The 15,968-nt window shown below is 39.8% G+C and overlaps 1 long non-coding RNA gene across 1 annotated transcript in view; it reads right to left on the bottom strand.

Moving 5' to 3' along the window:
• Positions 1-14,133, bottom strand: part of LOC147915358 (uncharacterized) — a 139,706-nt gene extending 125,573 nt beyond the window's left edge. Inside the window, exon 1 of the long non-coding RNA XR_015553933.1 lies at positions 14,000-14,133. This is a non-coding gene — a long non-coding RNA (uncharacterized LOC147915358). The remainder of the gene's footprint in view (positions 1-13,999) is intronic.
• Positions 14,134-15,968: the final 1,835 nt, after the last annotated feature.

The following is a 15,968-nucleotide window of genomic DNA, read 5'->3' on the forward strand; positions in this document are numbered from 1 at the left end:
AAAGAAGGGCCATTCCTACTGATCCCATGGACATTAAAAGGATGTTAAAAGAATATTCTGAATAACTCCACGCCTACAAATTTGATAACTTAGATGAAATGAACCAATTCCTTAAGAGATACAAATTACCATAATTCACACAAGGAAAAATATATAATCTGAATATGCTTATATCTACTAATGAAATTGAATCAATAATTAATAACTTTCTAAAAAAGAAAGCTCCGGGTCCAGAGGGCTTCACTGTTGAATTCTACCAGACATTTAAGGAAGAAATGATACCAATTCTCTACAATGTCTTCTAGAAAACAGGATCAAAGGGAAGTTTCTAACTCAATTGATTATGAACTACCCTTATACCAAAACTAGTTAAACATTTTACAAGAAAAGAAAATTATAGACCAATATCTCATATGAATATAGATATAAAATTTCTCTACGAAATATCAGCAAATTTAATCCAACAATGTATAAAAAGAATTACAGGGGCTGGCCTGGTAGCATAGCCGTTCAGTTCACGCATTCAGCTTTGGCGGCATGGGGTTCACTGGTTCAGATCCTGGGCGTGGACCTACTCAGCATCAAGCCATGCTGAGGTGGCGTCCCACATAGAAGAACTAGAAGGACCTACAACTAAGGTATGCAACTCTGTGCTGGGGCATTGGGGAGAAAAAAGAAAAACAGGAAGATTGGCAATAGATGTTAGCTCAGGGCCAATCTTCCTCAAAAAAAAAAAAAAGAATTATAAACCGTGACCAAATTTATACCAGGTATGCAAAGCTGGTTCAACATTCAAAAAATCAATTACAGTCATGCATCACAACAACAGGGATACATTGTGAGAAATGCATTGTTAGGTGATTTTGTCATTGTGCGAACATCATAGACTGTACTTACATAAAGCTAGATGGCATAGCCTACTACACACCTAGACTATATGGTATAGCCTATTGCTCCTAAGCTACAAACCTGTTCAGCATGTTACTATATTGAATACAGTAGGCAATTATAACACAATAGTAATTGCATATCTAAACATAGAAAAGGTACAGAAGCTGCTATAACTTCTTGATCCATTGGTTGGATTGAAGAGGTGGTGTTTCAAGGGAGAAATACTGCTTTAATTTTATTGCAGTAACATTGGTTTATAACATTATATAAATTTCAGGTCTACACCATTATATTTCGGTTTCTGTGTACATTATATCATGTTCATCACCCAAAGACTAATTACAATCCCTTCACCACACAAATGTGCCTAGTCACCCCTTTCGCCCTCCTTCCTCCCCCCTTCCCCTCTGGTAACCACCAATCCAATCTCTGTCTCTGTGTGATTGTTTGTTGTTGTTTTTATCTTCTACTTATGAGGGAGATCATATGGTATTTGACTTTCTCCCTCTGACTTATTTCACTTTGCATAATACCAATGGCCATGCATGTTGTCACAAATGGCTGGATTTCATCATTTCTTATGGCTAAGTAGTATTCCATTGTGTACATATATCACATCTTCTTTATCCATTTGTTCCTTGATGGGCAATTAGGTTGCTTCCAAGTCTTGGCTATTATGAATAATGCTGCAATGAATGTAGGGTTGCATCTATCTTTATGCATTAGTGTTTTCATGTTCTTTGGATAAATACCAAGCAGTGGAATAGCAGGATCATGCAGCAGTTCTATTCATAATTTTTTGAGAAATCTTCATACTGTTTTCCATAGTGGCTGCACCAGTTTGCACTCCCACCAGCAGTGTATGTGAGTTTCCTTTTCTCCACATTCTCTCCAACACTTGTTGTTTCCTGTCTTGTTAATTGTAGTCATTTTGATGGGCATGAGGTGATATCTCATTGTAGTTTTGATTTGCGTTTCCCTAATAATTAGTGATGTTAAACATCTTTTCATGTGCCTGTTGGACATGTGTATATCTTCTTTGGAGAAATGTCTGTTCAGATCTTTTGCCCATTTTTTGATTGAGATGTATGAGTTGTTTATGTATTTTGGATATTAACCCCTTATCACCTATATGGTTTGCAAATATCTTCTCCCAATTGTTAGGTTGCCATTTGGTTTTGTTGATGGTTTCCTTTGCTATGCAGAAGCTTTTCAGTTTGATGTAGTCCCATGTGTTTATTTTTTCTGTTGTTTCCCTTGCCAGGACAGGTATGATACTTGAAAATATGCTACTAAGACCGATGTCAAAGAGCTTACTGCCTATGTTTTCTTCTAGAATTTTCATGGCTTCAGGTCTTACATTCAAGTCTTTAATCCATTTTGAGTTAATTTTTGTGTGTGGTGTAAGAAAATGGTCTACTTTCATTCTTTTGCATGTGGCTGTTCAGTTTTCCAAACACCATTTATTGAAGAGACATTTCTTTCTCCATTATATGTTCTTGACTCCTTTGTTGAAAATTAGCTGTCCACAGGTGTGTGGGTTTATTTCTGGGCTCTCAATTCTGTTCCATTCATCTGTGTGTCTGTTTTTGTGCAGTACTATGCTGTTTTGCTTACTATGGCTTTGTAGTATACTTTGAAATCAGGAAGTGTGATACCTCCAGCTTTGTTCTTTTTTTCTCAGGATTCCTTTGGCTATTCGGAGTCTTTTGTTGTTCCATATCAATTTTAGGAATCTTTGTTCTATTTCTGTGAAGAATGTTGTTGGGACTTTGATAGGGATTGCATTGAATCTGTAGATTACTCTAGGAAGTATGGACAGCTTAACTATGTTAATTCTTCCAATCTAAGAGCATGGAATATCTTTCCATTTCTTTGTGTCTTCTTCAATTTCTTTCAACAATGTTTTATAGTGTTCAGTGTACAGATCTTTCACCTCTTTGGTTAAGTTTATTCCTAGGTATTTTATTCTTTTTGTTGCAATTGTTAATGGGGTTGTATTCTTAATTTCTCTTTCTACTGCATTGTTGTTAGTGTATAGAAATGCAACTGATTTTTGAATTTTTATTTTTATCCTGCAACTTTACCATATTCATTTATTATTTCTAAAAGTTTGTTGGTGGATTATTTAGAGTTTTCTATGTATAAAATCATGTCCTCTGCAAATAGTGACAGTTTCACTTCTTCCTTTCCAATTTGGAGCCCTTTTATTTCTTTTTCTTGCCTGATTCTCTGGCTACGACTTCCAATACTATGTTAAATAAGAGTGGTGAAAGTGGGCATCCTTGTCTGGTTCCTGTTCTTAGAAGGATAGCTTTCAGTTTTTCTCCATTGAGGATGATATTAGCTGTGGGTTTGTCATATATGCCCTTCATTATGTTGAGGTACTTTCCTTCTATACCCATTTTATTCAGGGTTTTTATCAAAATGGTTGCTGTATCTTGTCAAATGCTTTCTCTGCATCTATTGAGATGATCATGTGATTTTTATTCGTCATCTTGTTAATGTGGTGTATCATGTTGATTGATTTGCAGATGTTGAACCTTCCCTGCATCCCTGGAATAAATCCCACCTACTCATGGTGTATGATCTTTTTAATGTATTGTTGTATTTGATTTGCTAGTATTTTGTTGAGGATTTTTGCATCGATGTTCATCAGTGATGTTGGCCTGTAATTTTCCTTTTTTGTGTTGTCCTTGTCTGGTTTTGGTATCAGGGTGTTAATGAGTTAGGAAGCTTCCCCTCCTCTTCAATTTTTTGGAAGAGTTTGAGAAGGATAGATATTAAATCTTCTTTGAATGTTTGGTAGAATTCAGCAGGGAAGCCATCTGGTCCTGAACTTTTGTTTTGGGGGAGGTTTTTGATTACTGTTTTGATCTCCTTACTGGTGATTGGTCTATTCAAATTCTCTATATCTTCTTGATTCAGTTTTGGAAGGTTGCATGATTCTAAGAATTTATCTATTTCTTCTAGATTATCTAATTTGTTGGCGTATAGTTTTTCTTAGTATTCTCTTATAATTTTTTGTATTTCTGAGGTGTCCATTGTAATTTCTCCTCTTTCATTTCTGATTTTATTTATTTGAGCCTTCTCGTTTTTTTTCTTGGTGAGTCTAGGTAAAGGTTTGCCAATTTTGTTTATCTTTTCAAAGAACCAGCTTTTGGTTTCATTGACTTTTTTCTATTGTTCTTTTATTCCCTATTTCATTTATTTCTTCTCTGATTATTCCTGTCCCTCTACTGTTCTTCTTTTTCCAGTTCCTTTAGGTGTACTGTTAGATTATTTATTTGAGAGTTTTCCTGTTTGTTGGGGTAGGCCTGTATTGCTATAAACTTCCCTCTTAGAACCACTTTTGCTGTATCCCATAAATTTTAGCATGTCATATTCTCATTTTCATTTGTCTCCAGTTACTTCTATATTTCTCCTTTGATTTCTTTGTTGACCCAATCGTTGTGCAGTAGCATTTTGTTTTATCTCCACATATTTGTGGGTTTTCTGGTTTTCTTCCTGTAGTTGATTTCTAGTTTCATACCACTGTGGTCAGAAAAGTTGCTTTATGTTATTTCAATCTTCTTAAATTTATTGAGACTTGTTTTGTGGCCTAATATGTGATCAATCCTGGGGGATCTTCCATGTGCATTTGAAAAGAATGAGTATTCTGTGGGTGTTTGGATGAAATGTTCTGTATATATCTACTAAGTCCATCTGCTCTAGTGTGTTGTTTAAGGCCAATGTTTCCTTCTTAATCTTCTGTTTGACTGATCTATCTATTGGTGTAAGTGGAGTGTTCAAGTCCCCTACTATTATTGTGTTACTGTCTATTTCTCCTTTGATGACTGTTAATAATTGCTTTACATATTTAGGTGCTCCTACGTTGGGTGCAGAGGTATTTATGAGTGTTATATCCTCTTGTTGGCTTGTTCCCTTGATCATTAGGTAGTGCCCTTTTTTGTCTCTGTTACAGTTTTTGTTTTAAAGTCTATTTTGTCTGATATGAGTATTGCTACCCCAGCTTTCTTTTCATTGCCATTTGCATGGAGTATCTTTTTTCTATTCCTTCACTTTCAGTTTGTGAGTGTCTTTAGGTCTGAAGTGTGTCTCTTGTATGCAGCATATATATAGGTCTTGTTTTTTATCCAATCAGCCACCCTATGCCTTTTAATTGGAGCATTTAGTCCATTGACGTCTAAAGTAGCTATTGATAAGTATGTACTTACTGCCATTTTTTTACTTTTTTTCTCAGTGTTTTAGCAGTTCTTCTCTGTTCCTTTTTTCTTCTCTTGCTCTCTTCCCTTGTGGTTTGATGGCTTTCTTTAGTATTATATTTGGGTTCCTTTATCTTAGTTTTTTGTGTATTTGTTATAGGTTTCTGGTTTGTGATTACCATGAGGTTCATATATAGTAACCTACATATGTAGCAATCTGTATTAAGTTGATTGTCTCTTTAGTTTGACCTCTATCTGAAAGCTCTACTCTTTAACTCCTTTCCTCCCACATTTTATGTTTTTGATATCATATCTAACCTTTTGTGTGTGTGTATATGTCTGTTACCTTCTTATCATGGAAATAGGTAATTTTCGTACTTTTGTCTTTTGACCTTCATATTATCTTCATAGGTGGTTTACTGTATTTTTGCCTTTACCAGTGGTTTTATTGCTTTTTTTTTTTTTTGATAATTTTCTTATCCCTATTTGTGGTTTTCTCTTTCCCACTTAAGTAAGTCCATTTAGCATATCTTGTAAGACTGGTTTTTTGGTGATAAACTCCTTTAAGTTTTGCTTGTCTGGGAAACTCTTTGTCTCTCCTTCCATTCTAAATGATAACCTTGCTGGGTAGAGTCTTCTTGGCAGTAGGTTTTGCCTTTCAGTACTTTAAATATATTGTGCCACTCCCTTGTAGCCTTATGGGGTTTCCTTTGTATGTAATTTGTTGCCTTTCTCTTATGGCTTTTAGGATTCTTTCTTTATCTTTAATTCTTGACACTTTAATAATAATGTGTCTTGGTGTGGCCTCTTTGGGTTTATCTTCTTTGGTGCTTTCTGTGCTTCCTGTACCTGGATGTTTGGTGCCTTCCTTAGGTTTGGAAAAGTTTTCAGCTATTATTTCTTCCTATAGATCTCTGCCCCTTCGTCTCTCTCTTCTCCTTCTGGGACACCTATAACACAGATGTTAGTGCACTTGTTGTCCCCGAGGTCCCTTAGACTGTTCTTGTTCTTTTGTCTTTTATCTGTGCAGCTGGGTGATTTCCTCTAGTCTTTCATCCAGCTCACTGATCCGGTCTTCTTTATCATCTACTCTGCTATTGAGTCCTTCTAGTGAAGTTTTCATTTCCAGTATTTTATTCTTCACTTCTGATTCGTTCTTTTCTATATTTTCTAATTCTTTGTTGATGTTCTCACTGAGTTCATCCATTCTTCTACCAAGATCAGTAAGCATACTTATGACTTTTTGTTTGAACTCTTTGTCAGGTGGATTGTTTATTTCTGTTTGATCTAGTTCATTTTCTGGGGCTTTGTCCTGTTCCCTTACTTGGAACATATTCCCTTGCCTCCTCATTTTGCCTCTTTCTCTGTTCTTATATCTATGTATTAGGTGGATCAGCTATGTCTCCTGATCTTGGAGAGGTGGCCGTATGTAAGAGATGCCTTATGAGGCCCAGCAGTGTGCTTCCCTCTTGTCACCAGTTCCAAAATGTTCCATGAGTGTCCCTTGTGTGGGCTACATGTGTCCTTCTGTTTTGGCAGAGTTTCTTTTGCTGCAGGTGCCCAGGGAGGCTAGGCTGCCCCCCTGGCTGGCTGGTTGTAATGCTCAGCTGCGTGCAGCTGCTATGGGCCCTTCAGTCACTTTATTGGACATGGGGAGCCCCAATTGGCTGCAAGGTCTAAAAGCACGTTCCTGTTGTAGTTTTTCTGTTAAGTAGGCCCCCAGCATGGCTGGTTGCTAGGCTCAGGGGCTTACAATTGCTGTAGGCCTCTGGCCTGCAAGGCTCTTGTCAACCTTCTCAGGATTGCAGCTAAGTGGGGCTGGCCCCAGGCATGAGAGCACCCAATTGTTTCAGTCTTTGGAAGGTGGGGCCAATCTCTTATGTGGCAGTTTGAGAGGCACGTCTTCTGCAGCTGTCAAGACCCACTGTCACAGGGCCACACACACTTTCAACACAGTCCTGCCCTGTGTGTGTGTACTGACCCTCTGAATTGGACCGAGTCACCCCACTGCAGAGACCACACACAGTCCACCAACACCCCACACTCTCCACCTGCTCCTTGCACACACCCTGTCCCACAGAGGCAGGCCCACTCACCCAGCTGCAGAGGACCCAGACATCCAGCCTATGCAGGCCCACAAAGAGGCTGAAGGGCTTGCTGTGGGTGGGGCCAGTCCCTAGAGTGGGCTGCCTGCTCTGGCTGAGCTGGATTAAATCAGTGCTCTAGTAGTTGGGACAGACCCTGGGCTAAGAGGTCAGAGGAAGTACTCCAATGGCATCTGCCACTGTCTCTGTCAGCACTCCTCTACTAGGTCACAACAATGGCTGCCGCCAATGTCTCCATCCCTGGAGAGGTCTCACCTTTCACCGAGATGCACCCAGAGCCTATCAGGTGAGTCTCTTTTCACCAAAGGACTGCGCATCTTTCTTTCTGGTGATTTTAGCTTGCTTTCTGAAATGAGTGAGTTTGGCCAGGGGCCCTTTAAGAACCAGCTTTTTTCGCCTTATGTCTGATTGCTTTTCTGTGGGTATTCCCCATTGTTGTTATTAGCCAGCAAAGCCAGATATTATGACACTCATTTCAGTTGTGCTGTGTCCAAAAGATGTGTATAGTGGTAACACTCCCCCACTCAGGTCCTCCACTCCTCCAGGGAAGGCTGCATACCTTAGAATTGCTCCCAGCTGGGCATGAAGCACCGTAGCTTGTGAAGGTGGTTTTTTTTCTCTCCAGAAAGGAATTTCTGCCTCTTCTACCTCAGTCGTGACTTCCCTTGTTGCAGGGGTTCTTTTTACCCAGTTTTCAATTCTCTCTCGGGGGTAACTGTTCCAAGAGTAGTTGTAAATTCATTGTGTCCATGGGAGGAGGTGAGTTCAGAGTCCACCTACACCACCATCTTGACACCTTTCTCCAGAAATACTGCTCTGATATTGGGATGAAGATCACCAATGAAAGGAGGATGTCCAGGAGCATTATCAATAATAAGCAAAATCTTGAAAGGTTTGTTATTCTCCAAACAGTACTTCTCCATTTTGCTGGCATAGCAATTCAGGAGGGCATCTTGGAAGAGAAGCTGGGTCATCTATGACTTCTTATGGCTCCTGTAGCACACTGGCATTATGTGCTTACTGATATGCTTGAAAGCCCTAGGGTTTTGGCTGTGCCAGATCACAAAGAGTTTCAATTTGTAGCCTGCATCATTGTCCCCAAGCAAGACTGTTATCCTACCCTTAAAAGCTTTGAAACATAGCATTGAGTTGGCCTCCTTATAAATGAAAGTCCTTTCAGGTATCCGTTTCCAGAATAGGGAGGTTTCATCCACATTGAATATTTGCTCTGGCAAGTAATTTTCCTCCACAATCAAACTATCTAGCATTTCAAAAGATTTTTCAGCTGCCTTCACATCAGCATTCGCAGACTCAGCACTTGCTTTCACATTATGTAATGGATAATGATTCTTGAATTGTTTAAACTAAGCAGAGCTAGTAGTAAATTCAACATCATACTCAAGTCCAGCCTTTTCTTTCAACATTGCAAACAAACTTCTTGCTTTGGCTGTGATCATCATGGTGCTGAGAGGGATATGCTTTTATGTCTGGTCTTCAATCCAAGTAAGTTAGAAGTTTCTCCATGTCTAATATAGGCCCTTCTCAAATTTTTGTTACTCTCATTGCCTTCAATGAAGCAGATCCTTTAACAGCTTCCATCACTTTGTTCTTGTTCTTCAAGGTTGTAGCTATGGTAGAATGGGACATGTCTGACTGCCAAGCAATAACCACCACTGAATTTCTACCTTCAGTGTTCTTAATCACTTTTAATTTTATTTCCAGGCCAATCACTTGACATGGCCACTTACTGGCAACATTAGTAGTGGATTTTGTATGCTTTGGGGCCATGATGACAAAACAACATGAGATTAAATCAAGCACAAGAGAAAGTGATGCAATCAAGAGATACAGTAAACATGAGATGTACAAGGTTGCTGCCAGCATAACAAAGCATGCTGCTGTACAGTAATCTTTTTTAATAAGTAGAAACAGTACACTCTAAAATAATGATAATAAGTATAGTATAGTAAATACATAAACCGGTAACGTAGTCACTTATCGTTATCAAATATTATATACTGTACATAATTGTAAGTGCTATATTTTTATATGACTGGCAGTGCAGTCGGTTTCTTTACACTAGAATCACCACAAATGTGTGCATAATGCATTGCACTATGACATTATGATGGCTACAATGGCACTAGGTGATAGGAATTTTTCAGCTCCATTATAATCTTATGGGACCACCATCATATATGTGGTCAGTCATTATGCGGCACATGACTGTAATGTAATCCATCACATCAACAAACTGAAGAAGAAAAATCATATCAAAAATTAATCAAAAGTTCTCACAGATGCCTCATCAAAGAAAATACAGGTGGCAAATAATCACATGAACTGAAGCTTAATATCACGTCATCTGGTAATTGCAAATTAAAACAACAATGAGATACCACTACACATCTATTAGAATGGCTAAAATCCAAACACTAATGATACCAAAATCTGGTGAGGATGTGGAGCAACAGGAACTCTCATTAATTGCTGGTGGGAATGCAAAATGGTACAGCCACTTTGGAAGATAGTTTGGCAGTTTCTTACAAAGCTAAACATAATCTTTTTTTCTTCCAGCTTTATTGAGACATAATGACATATAACATTCTTTAAGTTTAAGGTGTACAACATAGTGATTTGATATATATTATATATATTATGAAATGATTGCCACAATAAGGTTAGTTAACACATCCTTCACCTCACGTGGTTACAAATTTTTTCTGTAGTGAGAACTTTAAAAATCTACTCTATTAGCAACTTTCAAATATACAATGCAGTGTTGTTAACTATACTCACCATGCTGTACACCACACCCTCAAAACTTATTCATTTTATAACTGGAAGTTTGTACTCTTTGACCACCTTCATTCATTTTCCCACCTCCCACCCCTCACCACAACATGGTCTTATTGTATGTTAGCAACTGAATTGTGGTTGTGTCCTCCAAAAATTCATATGTTAAAGCCCTAACCCCCAATGTGACTGTATTTGGAGCTAGGGCCTTCAGGGGGTAATTAAGGTTAATTAAGGTCATAAGGGGCCCTAGTCTGATAAGACTGTTGTCTTTATAAGAAGAAAAAGAGACACCAAAGATCTCTCTCTCTCTCTCTCAGGAACACACACAGAGAAAAGGTCCTGTAAGGACACATTAAGAAGGCAAGCCAGGAAGAGAGGCCTCAGCAGAAACCAAATTTTCTCACACCTTGATCTTGGACTTCTTGCCTCCACAACTCTGAGAAAATAAATTTCTGTTGTTTAAATTACCCAGTCTGTAGTATATTGTTATGGCAGCTGAGCAGACTAAGACACTGTATGATCCAGTAATTGTCCTCCTATGTATTTACCAAATTGAGTTGAAAAGTTATGACCATACAAAAATCTGCACATGAATATTTTATAACAGCTTTATTCAGAATTGCCGAAAATTGGAAACAGCCAAGATGTTCTTCAATAGTGAATGGATAAACTGAGTCACATCCAGACAAAGAAATATTATTTAGCAATAAAAAGAACTGAACTATCAAGCCCCCCCCCCCACAAAGCCACATTGGAAACTTAAATACATATTGTTAAATAAAAGAAGGAAATCTGCAAAGACTACATACTGTGTGATATTCTAGAAAAGACAAAACTATGGAGACAGTAAAAAAGATCAGTGGTTTCCCAGGGGTTCAGGGAAAGGAAAGGAAGAATGAATAGGTGGAGCACAGGAGATTTTTAGGGCAATGAAAGTAATTCTGTATGATACTGTATGAATACATGATATTATATACAGGATACATGATATTATACTTTTGTCAAAACACATAAACTGTAAGATGCAAAGAGTGAAACTTAATATAAATTATGGACTTAATAATAATGTATTAACATTGATTCATTAATTGTAACAAATGTACCACACAAATGCAAGATGTTTTTGTTTTTTTTTTTGTGAGGGAGATCAGCCCTGAGCTAACATCCATGCCAATCCTCCTCTTTTTGCTGAGGAAGACTGGCCCTGAGCTAACATCTATTGCCAATCCTCCTCCTTTTTCTTCCCCTTTTCTCCCCAAAGCCCCAGTAGATAGTTGTACGTCATGGTTGCACAACCCTCTAGTTGCTGTATGTGGGACGCCACCTCAGCATGGCTGGACAATCGGTGTGCCGGTGCACGCCCAGGATCCGAACCTGGGCCACCAGTAGCAGAGTGTGTGCACTCAACCACTAAGCCATGGGGCCAGCCCCAATGCAAGATGTTAATAGTAGAAATTGTGGGAGTGGGGGTAGGGGAAGATTATGGGAACTCTTTGTACTGTCTGCTCAATTTTTCTGTAAATTTAAAAGTGTTCTAAAAATAACATCTATTAATTTTAAAATCATATGGCTTGAAAAGGAAGAAGTAAAAGTGTCTTTATTTGCAAACAAGATGATTATATATAGAAAATCCTAATAAATCTGCAGAAAAACTACTGGAAATAATAAGTGAGTTTGACAAAGTTGTGAGATACAAAATCAAAATACAAAAATCATTTATATTCTGTATATAGCAGTAAACAATTGAAAATTGATATTTAACAAATACCATGGCACCAAGAAATGTGAAACATGTAAGGATAAATTTAACAAAATATGTGTAAGAATTGCATACTGAAAACTAGAAATACTGCTCAGAGAAATTTAAAAAGATCTAAATAAATGGAGATCTATACCATGTTCAGGGATTAAAAGACTAAATATTGTTAACATGTAAATTCTTTCCAAATTGAACTACAGATTCAGCACAATACCAATCAAAATCACAGCAGGATCTTTTGAAAAATCAATAAGCACATTTCTGTGGTTTCTGGACAGACCTGTAAAGTGCCTTTAAGTTATCACTCCCATCCTCACAAGAAAAAAGCTAAACAAACTGAAAATCAATAACTCTTCTTTGACACATCAGAGAATTGAGGTCACAGAACTGCTGCCCCCAAAACTGGAGAAATGGACAGATGGACAGAAAGAATAACAGATTCCTGGGAACAAAAGCCTAGGAATAGATGCTGGAAACTGGAGCCAATATGGAAAGAACGCTTTAAACTGTAACTGATAAACCACTGCAGGCTTAGTGTGGAAAAGCTTGAGAGTTAAAATACCTAAGGGGGGCGGGCGCAGTGACGCAAGAGGTTAAGTGCACATGCTCTGCTGCAGTGGCCCAGGGTTTGCCGGTTCAGACTCCGGGGGCGCACTGATGCACTGCTTGTCGAGCCATGCTGTGGCGGCATCCCATATAAAGTAGAAGAAGATAGGCGTTGATGTTAGCCCGGGGCCAGTCTTCCTCAGCAAAAAGAGGAGGATTGGCATCAGATGTTAGCTTAGCTTAGGGCTGATCTTCCTCATAAATAAATAAATAAATAAATAAATAAATAAATAAATAAATAAATAAATAAATAAAAATACCTAAGGGAATCCATTCTTAGGGCAGATCCCACACTTACATGAGTTTTATCTCCAGGAGTCCTACCACTGTGAAGGTCAGAGAAAAATCCCCTTATGTTTACAGGAGAGGTGTTGGGAAAGGAACCATATAAAAATGTGCCCAGAGTATTTTGTTCCGCTTAACAAGGTCTGCCCTCAAGGGAAACTATTTTACCAGAGTCTAACTGACTGGGGTTTTACCTGAGCCTAACTGACCCAAAGGGAGAGAAATAACTCCATTCTCCAGTGGCCTTTGATTTGGGGGAAGGGAAAGACCCAAATCAGGATCAGTAAAAGACAAAGACCTAATCATAGGACTATAGAACACTTTCCCTCCCCCATATCACAATATCAATAGAGCTCCTGTATAATCACAGGGAACTACTGCTAGAATAACTGCAAGTCTCAGGACCTATTTAAGGAGTCTAGAGGAATACTCAAAGACAACAGGGGACACAAAAACAAGGACACTAGAAGAGATTTTAACCTCTGACACCACAACTACAGCAAATAGTAAACACAGCCTAACTCTTAGCCAGATAACTATAAATATAAAACATAAACATAAAAACTTACTAAATGCCTATCTATCTCATTTCATCACATATGGCTTTCAACAAAAAATTTCAAAGCACACAAAAGGGCAAAAAGCACAGTCTGAAGAGATAAAGCAAGCATCAGAACCCGACACTGATATGGCAGAGAATTTGGAATTATTAGATCAGAAATTTAAAATAACTGTGATTAATAAGCAAGGGCAATAATGGAAAAAGGAGACCACATGCAAGGATAGGTAATATAAGTAGGGAGATGCAAATGCTAAGAAAGAATCAAAAAGAAATTCTAGGGGTGGAGTCAAGATGGCGGCGTAGGCAGACTCTGAACTCACCTCCTCCCGTGGACACAGCCAATTTACAACTACTCGTGGAAAAATTACCCCTGAGACAGAACTGAAAACTGGATAAGAGGAACTCCTGCAACAACGGACAATCCTAACTGAGGTAGAAGAGGCAGAGACCCCCTTCCAGAGAGGAAAAACGCCGCCTTCACAAGCCACCAGCGTCACGGCCGCCGGGAGCAGCTCACAGGTACGCAGCCTCCCTGGAGGAGCGGGGCCCTGAGACGGGGAGCGCCCCCGCTGTGGGCATTTTGTGGACCCAGCACAATCGAGACCAGCGGCATAATATCTGACTGTGCCTGCTACTAAAGCATTGGGTAGCACCCCCAGAAAACCCGGTTCACAAAGAAATTAAAACTGGCTCTTAAAGGGCCCGCACACAAACTCACCCGTTCCAGAAAGCATCCCAAAATCATCAGAAAGAAAGGTGCATAGTGCTTTGGTGAAAAGAGACTCACCTAATAGGCCCTGAGTGCATCTCGGTGAGGGGTGAGACCTCTCCAGGGACTGGGACATTGGCGGCAGCCATTGTTGTGGCCTGGTGTGGGCGTGCTGACACAGACGCCATTGGAGTTCTCCCTGAGGCCTGCTAGCCCAGGGTCAGCTCCACCCACTAGAGCACCGATTTAATCCAGCTCAGCCAGGGCAGGCAGCCCACCCTAGAGACTGGCCCCACCCAACAACAAGCCCTCAGGCAATGTGTGGGCCTGCATAGATTGGTGACTGGATTCTCTGCAGCCTGGCAACTGAGCCGACTTGAGCGGGCAGGGTGTGCACAAGGAGCCGGTGGAGAGTGTGGGGCGGTGGCGGAGTGTGTGGGGCTCCCACCGTGGTGAGACTGGGTCCGCTTGGGGAGGTCGGGGTGCTCACATGGGGCAGGACTGTGTTGACTGTGTGTGTGGACCTGTGGGCAACAGGGCTTGTCAGCTGCAGAAGACTTGTGCTTCTCAAAGACCTACATAGGAGGTTTGCCCCACCTTCCAAAACCTGAAACAATTGGGTGCTCCTGTGCCTGAGGCCAGCCCCACCCAGCTACAATCCTCAGAGAGCTGACAAGAGACCTAATAGGCTAGAAGCTTACAGCAATTGTAAGGCCCTGAGCCTAACAACCTGCCATGCTGGGGGCCTACTCACTTAAAAGAAATACTGCAACACAAATGTGGTATTAGAACTTACAGCCAACTGTGCTGGGGCTCCCCACACCTGATAAAGAGACTGAAGGGCCCACAACAACTACAAGCAGCTGAGCATAACAACAGCTGGCCAGGAGCATAACTCAGCCTCCCTGGGCACCTATAGGGAGAGCTAACAGGCCACAATAGAAGGACACACGTAGCCCACATAGGGGCCACCCCTGGAACATTGAGAACTGAGGGAAGCACACTGGAAGCCTCCTAAGGCATCACTTACATAAGGTCACCTATCCAAGAGCAGGAGACGTAGCTGACCTACCTAATATGTAGATACAAGCACAGGGAAAGAGGCAAAATGAGGAGGCAAAAGAATACATTCCAAGTAAGGGAACAGGACAAAACCCCAGAAAAGGAACTAGGTGAAACAGAAATGAGCAACCTACCTGACAGAGAGTTCAAACTGAGAGTGTTAAGGATGCTCACTGATCTGGGGAGAAGAATAGATGAACTCAGTGAGAATGTCAATAAAGAAATGGAAGATATAAAAAAGAACCAATCAGAAATGATGAATACAATACTGGAAATGAAAAATTCATTAGAGGGACTCAAAAGCAGAGTAGAGGATACAGAAGAACGGATCTGTGAGCTGGAAGAAAGACTAGAAGAAATTACCCAAGGTGAACAGGTAAAAGAGAAAAGAATTAAAAAGAGTGAGGACAGTCTAAGGGACCTCTGGGATAACATCAGGCGCACTAACATCCATGTTATAGGTGTCCTGGAAGGAGAAGAGCGAGACAAGGGGGCAGAGAATCTATTTCAAGAAATAATAGATGAAAACTTCCCTAACCTAAGGAAGGAAACAGACATCCAGGTACAGGAATCACAGAGAGCCCCAAACAAGATAAACCCAAAGAGGCCCACACCAAGACACATCATAATTAAAATGTCCAGAATTAAAGATAAAGAGAGAATCCTAAAAGCTGCAAGAGAATGTCAAGTTACATACAAAGGAAACCCCATAAGGCTATCAGCTGACTTCTCAGCAGAAACCTTACAGGCTAGAAGAGAATGGCATGATATATTTAAAGTGCTAAAAGGAAAAAACTTACAGCCAAGGATACTCTACCCAGCAAGGTTATCATTCAAAATGGAAGGAGAGATCAAAATTTTCCCAGATAAGCAAAAATTAAAGGAGTTTGTCACCAAGAAACCAGTGCTACAAGAAATGTTAAAGGGACTGATTTAAAGGGAAAAGAGAAGACCAAAAATAGGAAAAATTATCTGTTTCCATGAT

Source organism: Ceratotherium simum, chromosome 13 (assembly GCF_057802395.1).
Source record: "Ceratotherium simum simum isolate JZ-2026a chromosome 13, ASM5780239v1, whole genome shotgun sequence".
Lineage (NCBI taxonomy): Eukaryota > Metazoa > Chordata > Mammalia > Perissodactyla > Rhinocerotidae > Ceratotherium > Ceratotherium simum.